This window comes from Nesoenas mayeri (genome assembly GCF_963082525.1).
Source record: "Nesoenas mayeri genome assembly, chromosome: 4".
Classification (NCBI taxonomy): domain Eukaryota; kingdom Metazoa; phylum Chordata; class Aves; order Columbiformes; family Columbidae; genus Nesoenas; species Nesoenas mayeri.
This window is the reverse complement of record NC_137540.1, coordinates 48,368,138-48,376,691: the sequence shown is the minus strand read 5'-3', so window position 1 is coordinate 48,376,691 and position 8,554 is coordinate 48,368,138. Positions and strand designations below refer to the sequence as shown.

Sequence of the window (8,554 nt, the reverse complement as noted above, 5' to 3'; positions counted from 1 at the left end):
TGGGCATCCACAAGCCGCGCCCGGTCCGCCAGCGACCTGCGTGGGGTTGCGCCATTTTTTCCTGAGGGTTTGAGGAGCAGTGCGTGCACCACAGCCCTCCCAGCTCTCCACAGCTCCCCGGCAATTCTTTTTCAGACACAGAAAGGGGCTAAAACAAACCCATGGGTCCGGGTTGAAAGGCAAGATTCCACCGTGAGACTCACAGTCCACTTATCTCTCTCTATATCCTCCCGCCCTGTCCCATGAGGTGGTACGGGCCTTCCTGCCGGTGCAGTCGCCGTTGGGACGAGACAAAGACGTCATTTCCGCGGGGGATGGGGGGGGGAGGGGGCAGCAGTTGCCGTTGCGGCGGGCGGTAGCGCTTCGCTCTCGGTCGGGCTGCGGCGGCGGGGAGCGGGGTCTGGAGCAGCCGCCGTGTGCTCCCGGCGGGGCCAACGAAGCCGGCCGGGCTTTAGAGGCGCCAGCGGGGAGCGAGGATGGTGGGGGCGCCGGTAACGCGGCGAGGGGCGCGGACGAGAGAGTGCGATTTAATGTCAGACACGGAGCGATTTGCTGCAGCTTCGAGGGCGCTGTGAGGGTGGGTTTGTTAAAGAAACCTGGGTGTGTAGTGCAGTGCCGGCGGCTGCAGCGAAGGGACAGAGAACGAGCAGACCAGTTCGTAACCGTTTTTAATATTTCATAGGGGAGAAGTTAGACATTAGCTTTGTACTGTTTTGTCACATTTTGTAAATGATAATTTGGCACAGTTTCACATTAGTAATACAGTAGAAACAGTTTTACAGTAAAACGTTACATAATACAAATAGCAACATCTAAAACCAAAGGAACTTTCTCCCTCAGCGTACCCATTGCAAATATGTGTTTGCTGTATGGGATAAAAAAGGCCCGGTAGCCCAAAGCATAAATCCATCTGTCAGAGAAAAAAATGGCACTTGAAAAGTATCTCCTTTTAGCTTAAAGTTCTGAAAACTATGTAGAGTAAAGATCAGGCATGTAGTGTATCTAAAAATTACAGTGCTTACAGTAGCAGACCTTGTAATTTCATATGCATAATGTGCAGGGGAAAAAGGCATTGGGATTCCTTTTATTCAAATCAGAATTATGCCACCTAATTTTCAGATCACATTTAAGCAATTATTACCAGTCTTCAAAAATACCACTTCTGTTGAAAACATGTTAAAAGAGTATTTGCATAAGTTTAATTTACAATCTGTTCTATAGACAATTTCATATAAATCAACTAACTTCAGCTTGCAACCATGTTAAACTGTGCACCTGAGATTTTGTCTCAAGTAGAACTAGAACTCCTCACAGATACCTATAACCTAAGAGCTCAAGTTAACTGTTTTTTTTTTTAAATATCCCTAAGAGCTTGACTTATCCATTCTTTTTTGAGGGCAGGAAGGAAGAAAGGTAGAAAAGATTAATGGCTGTTTTTTACAAACTTGCTCGTTAGACAGAAGAAACCCATGTACGTCGCCTGATACGCAGATCTGGGCTTTGGTGAACACCACGCAGTAAGAGCCCGGCACTCACGAAAATCTGGATTCTTCCATAGGCTTGACTGCAAGTAGGTTCTGTTTCCACTGCATGATGCACAGTCTTGACTTGATTAAATGTATTCTTGAATCTGGACTTCTGTGTTCTCATTGTCTATCAGGCACAATTGCTACAAATCCCATTTAAGAGGCTCCCTTTTGAATTCAAGCGCCAGTGCTGTAATTCTCAGCTATGTCGAAGATGATGGGGAAGAAGGAAGCTCTTAAACTTCTCTATTAATTTTTTGAATAGTGTCACAGAGAATTAGAAGGCCAAAATACACAATATTAAATAGAATATTTAAAATTAGGTTGCTGGTATTCAGTGAAAAAAAAACCTGAGGTATGCAAAATATTTTCACTATTGTGTGTAAATTTGCAATAGTTTTCAAAAGGTGCTTTTCCATTTTCAGCTAGTGGTTTGTTGTCCAAGTGTATACAAGTAACCATGTAACTGTGACCAGTTAAAAAATACAATTTATTCAATAGCTAATGGTTCTTCAGAACTCTTTTTTTTTAAAAAAAAATTACATTTATTGTAACAGCAGTAATGTTTTAAAATAAGACTATATCCAAAACAACTCATAATCTTCAGTCAATGTATTGTTTTTACTGTTAAAAATGAAAAGTGACTTTATTTATCAGTTTACTTTGCATGTTGACAGCTAAGACTTCTGAAATTGTCAGGAGTAATCCTAGAGAAAGCAAGATGTAAAAGGAAAAAAAAACCCATGGCAGTGCCAAGTATTTTCTTCTCCTACATCATATTGGCAACTGATAGAGGTACACGAAGAGTGTAAATACAGTGGACTTAGAAAAATAATTTTAAAGTTATAAAACTACAGAGCTTTGGCTGAGCATTTCCCTGAGTCTTCATTTTTTTAAAAGCATATGCTAGACATGATGTTCATAGAATCTGTTACAAAGGGCTTGATTAGGAAAGGCTGTTTAGCTACATATACAAAAGTTAGGTACTTCTATTCTTAAAGCCTAAGCAAGAACTGCTGAGGAAGCAGTGTGATTCTTCAGAATCTGGTATCTTCCCTAACGAGAAAATCAAACTTCACATACTTTTGCATTAAGACTCTTGATAATTAGAAATTACACCAAATGACTCAAAATTTGTGGACAAGTCTAATAGGGATAACTTTCAGGGCAAGGCTGAAACAAACAACTCTGGGTCTGCTACAAAATTTATAAAACTTTGGGTTTTATAATATTTTATGAGAAAACAGAAGGCACAACTGTGCAACAAAACTATATGATTTTGTATTTTAATCTGCTTCCATCGTTTTCATCAGCAGATTGGACTTTCTGGAAGTCTTTAATGATGTAACATTAGTAACAATAATTAGCTGTAAAAAGGTTTCCGTATTACCTAAATGTAAGAAGGCTATTGGCAAGGAGGCATTTTTGAAAAAGGTACATTCAACAACAGATGAGCTGATGTCCATCCTCTAAAAATTCACCATTCTAGCTCTACGGGGTACTCGCCAGTGAGACACGCTGTGCAATGGCCAATCTTTCCAACACGAAACTTGTGGCTTTTAAGGCTGTTCTCATTCTCTTGTCTTGCCTTGATGCTTTCTTGCACAGATGATACCAGCCCTTCCACGGAAAGGTAAACAACGCTGTCAGCTCCTAGAAGAAATAAAGAATTCAGCAGTTAAAGCTGCAATATTGTATCAAATGCAGGGCTCTTTGGAAATGCAGTTGCATTATTGTATGGATTACAATTCCAGGTGGATCACCTTACCTAAAGAGAACGGATATGAAAAATTATTAGACGATAATAAGCCTTGCCCTTCTCTAATTCTTTGTGCAGGGAGCAGACACACTGAAATCTAGATAGAAGGTTCTGAGCTGCGAACAAAAATGTCACACACATACTGCAAAAATAGAAATAAAGACCAGAGTGTGCAGTAAAACTCCCTAAACTCCCTGTAGTTTGGGCCAGGAAGCTGAAGTGTGTGTGGCTGGTGCTTCCCAAACTGCGCACCTAGGACCGCACACCCTTACTGGGACTTGGGGGAAGGAGGGGAAGACCACCACGTTAAAAAAAATGCAGTGTGCACTTCATGCAAATTTTCTAGCAGTAATGAAGTTTGATAGCGTTTTCACATAATTTGTTTTCTATTGTTTGCACTCATTATGTTGTGAATAATCCTTAAAAATGAAATCCTACAAACTTGAAGTATTTTAACATGCCTTCACAATAATTTGGAGGAAAATAATTCATTGCAATATTAGACAGTGAGAGTAAAGTATTTAACACAGGAAATCTGAGTTTGCAGTCTCCTAACTGTAACCACAGCTATGTTCTTAAACCATTTAAAAAATATTTTGCAGCACAATATATTAATCTCCTTACTCACAAGCCTTTACATGACTTCTGTTGCTGATATCCTGATGAAAAGCAAGTTATTTAGCAGATAGCAAGAAACATGAGCTGTTGGTTCTTTTGTTCTGCTGCAAACATTACTCATTCTAGAGATCTAAGAATGTATTTAACATTCTTTGATTAGCCTCAAATGTCATTTCTCTCAAAGTGAAATATATAATGCAGTTAAAATTATTTAAATAAATTTAAGTTTGTAGAAAAAAATCAGCGGGTGTTTACAAATTCCAAACATATTTTTATGAATATCTCATGAAACTACATTAGCTTTTAATTACAGGACAGATTTTCACCACATATTTTCTTCCTGGCATTTTGCTTACAATAGCTCCTTGCTGTAAAGACTTTCCCGGAAGGAGCTCTAAGTATTGGAAAATTGTGTTGTCACGCCTTATTTATAACTTATGATTACACAATTATTCTAATGCCTTCTATTGTTGGGAGAAATATGATTCACTAACTGTGTTAAAAAACTGTAACTAAATTGGTTTGATCCACAGGGTACTCACAACACAAACATTTAGTGTATAAACCTTGCAATTTTTTTAGTCATTTTTGCCACTGTTGTCTTGATGTGTTGTCCTTTATTTTGATGTAGACAAAACCTCTACAGGTAAAATTTCTCTCTCTCAAAAAAAGAAAAAGTAGCATTTACCTATATAGTTTGCAAGATCATGAAATTCAGGTCTGTTGGCAATGAGTTCTTCTTTAGTTGGAATGTTTATTCCCATATAACAAGGAAATCTTATGGGAGGCGAAGCCACACGGATGTGCACCTGAATAAAAGTACAGTTGCAAATCAGACTGCTATAAGGTGAGGGTCAGCAGATCATAACACAATAGCCAAGTCCTAGTTCTGCAAAATAATCACGAAGAACAGAACACGGCACTACAAAGAAGTCATGGAAGGGGGTTAAAAGTAAGACCATTTTTTTTTTCAGATGCCAATGCAGCAGGAGAGAGAAAGACAGTTTTAGATTTTATTTTTACAGTATTTCCTAGTGTTTTTAAAAAGTTGCATCCTGATTTTGCTTTTTTTTCTATGGTGCTGCATCAATGATGAACATGTTTCAGTTTATAAAGTCAAATATTATACAAAATTTTTCTTCTCCAGTAAGAGACTTGCACATTCTGTTTCAATTAAATCTTAACCAATTTAAAATTTTGTGCTCTGGTGACTTAAGGCACATGCCCATTCACTGAAGTATGTGGTTGTATGTCATGCAGTACCACAAGTCACACAGATATCAGGAATACCACACCAATACTTGATTTTCTGATCTTACCTAATCTGTTTTGCATTCTCTCTTGACAGGTAGTGCTTTAATAATGGAGACCTGTTCCTACCCCTTTAATGTCCCCAAAATCACAGTCATACAGAAGAAACTTCTCAACCTATCTTCACAATAAATATGCACTAGTTATTCCTTTTTGCACATTTGCTCTTTTAAATAAGGAAACAATGTTTAGCGTAAATGAAGGCAAACCCCTGTGCTTTACCCTCCCATCAACCTTCTGTTTGCAATAGTATTGTACTGGCTGAAAATTAGCTTACCTCTTTGGCTCCTGATTCTCTCAGCAGTTTTATTATAGGTGAAATGGTATTTCCCCTCACAATTGAATCATCAATGATAACAACTCGTTTGCCTTTAAAATTATCAGACAGAACCCCAAACTTCTTTGCAACACCAAGTTGCCGTAACCTCATATTTGGCTGGATAAATGTTCTTCCTACATATCGGTTTTTACAGAGTACTTCAACATACGGTAGTCCGCACTGTAAACAGGAGACAAACAGAATTAGTATCTATAAAACCGGATATTCTCACTTACTGTTTTTTGAAGCAACCTTAGGATTTAGTATGACTTCACAGTAACCGAAGAACTTTGAAATACCTGAATATAGTAGAATAATGACAGAAAAAACAAGTGCAGATGACTCAATAGGAGGTACCCAGCGTACTCAAGATATAAAGCTTTATCAATATAAAACTCTTAACAACCCATAACATAATACCCCATTACAAAAAACGTATATGTAATTATGCTTGGGGAGAAAAAAAAAGAAAAAAAGGCAAGTTAACATATACCTTTTGAGCATAACCAAGAGCTGCTGGGGTTGCAGACTCAGGAACAGTGCTGACCAGGTCTGCTTCCACAGGTGCTTCAATAGCAAGCTGCTGCCCGCATCTCTTCCTGACGGAATACACCATCTGACCTACGGACAGCAAGGAGTGTTATGCCTGGTATGCGTAATTCAGATTTCCTCAGTTTGCTGTACTAATTCCTCTGTTAAGTTGCAGGCATAGAATTCAGTGAGCAAAGTTCTAGAACTAGTAAGCAGTCACTCCCATAAGGTAATTTTTTATTTCCTTTCATAATGTCATATTCTTACATACACATTCATATCACTATACAGAGAGTTTGCCGTAATGGGGTAAACTAAAGGTCTTGCAGATTTTACAAAATCTATTGACGGGAAGAAAGAAGTAAAAATTGTGCCTGCCTGTTCTTAACCTGCATATTCTATTTTTAGGCTGTTTTTTCCAGCAGACAACACTTGTACAATCCTGCTGTCTGCATCTGCCTGCTTATTAACTTTGACTCAGTTGGCAAAATTCACTCCAAATTTAGTAAGCGAATAAGAGGCCTCAGAATCTTTCATGATCCTAAAAAATTTGCAACATGTGAGAGAACTGGAGGTATTGTGATGCGTTGAGGCACAGCAAAGGGTACAGCAGCAGTACTAAGGAATGTAAGAAGAGAGGATACTGAAGGGTAAGAGGATCATGAAAAAAAGGGATGTGAAGTGAAACTGGCTTTATAAAGGTGGGGAACTGTGTAGGATCAACAGGTGGCACGGCCATAGAAAGCAAAGGAGACCTTGTTTGTTAGGTATGAGAGTCCTGGCAAATTTTGAGGGCTTCCTACTGAAATAATAACAAAAGCATTAGACTGACAATCCCAAGTACTTAGATGAGGGGTGTCACTCATTTTCAACCTTGAGGGCAACCATGAGGCTGATGTGGCCCCCGTTGAAAATGAGTTTGACACCCGTGACTTAGATAATGCTTGCATTTACAAATTTTATTAAAAGCATCTTCCTGACATAACCATTTCTTGCAAAGAAAATGCCAAAATAAAGTTGTTTTGCAGATTCTGTTTCCTAATCTTAATTTTGAAGAAGTTTTTTTAAAATTAAGGATATTTCCTCTTCCTTAATTATGTTTGTGGCTCTTTTCATCCCTTGCAGGCAGCCTGACTGAGGCTGTACGTACAGCTAGGAATAGGAAAGTGATGTTACTTGCTCCTCCTGATGAGTGTCACGTCCTCCAGAACTGTGCCAACCCATTCTGTCCCAGCCCTGCTCTGCGAGCTCACATTCAGTGGTACCCTACTGTGATCCCAGATCCTTTCCAGAGTCACACTGTTCTCCAGGATAACATCTCCCACTATTTAGGGAAGAGCTGTGTACACTTCATCTTCTTACCTTCAAAAATACTGTCTGGTCTTGCAAAATAAACATATTCAAAGATGCAGAATGCTGATGGATCTCCTTCAGGTCTTGGTACAACATCCAGTGTCTGGACATCGTATCTGGATATTTTCACAATCTCTCCGGGAAGGACCTCACGATAGTACCTTGAAAAAGAAATACATAGCATTTAGAAATGTCCTGAACCTAGATGGTAGTTCTGAAATATAAACAAGGTTCAATAATTTAGTCCTGGATCAATAACAGAGTGCTTTTCTATGAAAGCTAATAAATGTTATAATGCAATATAAAAATATAACCAGGAATAAAGATGGTCACTAAAAAAATCCTGGCCCACAAGGCAATATCTGGACAAATATATGTCTAGTGATAAGAGGCAGCTATCCCCGAATGACACAAAGCTGACTGGGAATGTACATTGTTAGAGATTATGACATTTGGCAGTTTGAGGTTTAATGTTTAATCACTGCCTGAGGAGAGCTTTCAGAGAAAGTGAGAATCAGGGCACTTACTCTGCACCAATAGACAAAAAGCTACAGGATTCAGAAGAGACTACCCATCCTTCTGTTTCACTGTTATCTTTTCCTGAAATGAAATATTTCAGTTAGAGTCCACAATTCTTGTTACTGTTACCCCTCAAAATTACATTTCTGCTGCAGTATCTGGCATGCTATGGTTTAGGTTGCCAAGTGCACAATGAAAGACTGTTGTGATTTCTAACTAAAAGGCATAGCATGCCATAGTTTCCGTAATATTAAAAAACAAACAAACAGACAAAACCCACGAAAACCCAACCAACCAAAAACCCAAAGCAAAACAACAAACAAAACCAACACAAACAAATAGTACCTCCCCCCCCGTCACCGCAAAGATCATAAACCAGTTCTAGGCAGAAGTGGAAGGAACAGCACCATATTTACAGCATCATTTTCATGAAGAGAGACAATTCATGTAACTACCTTTGTTGTCTCTGCACTTCTTCAAACTTTTCTAATTCTATTTCAGTGACTTCAGATATACAGAATTACTTTTGTTCACACAAGACACTCCTTACTTTTCCTATGCTATGTGTTGATAGATAGATCCTTTTTATTCCAATGGATGCTGGACTGAACTCCAATA

At 38.8% G+C, this 8,554-nt stretch overlaps 1 long non-coding RNA gene across 2 annotated transcripts; it reads left to right on the top strand.

Annotated features, from left to right (window-relative positions):
* Window positions 1-59: 59 nt before the first annotated feature.
* Window positions 60-7,328, top strand: LOC308040330. Of its 2 annotated transcripts, none has more exons than XR_013922115.1 (4): window positions 60-179; window positions 1,457-1,570; window positions 6,098-6,182; window positions 7,190-7,328. It is a non-coding gene; the product is annotated as an uncharacterized lncRNA (long non-coding RNA). The 2 variants fall into 2 exon arrangements; XR_013922116.1 differs by lacking the exon at window positions 60-179 and adding an exon at window positions 343-577.
* The last annotated feature ends 1,226 nt before the right edge of the window (window positions 7,329-8,554 follow it).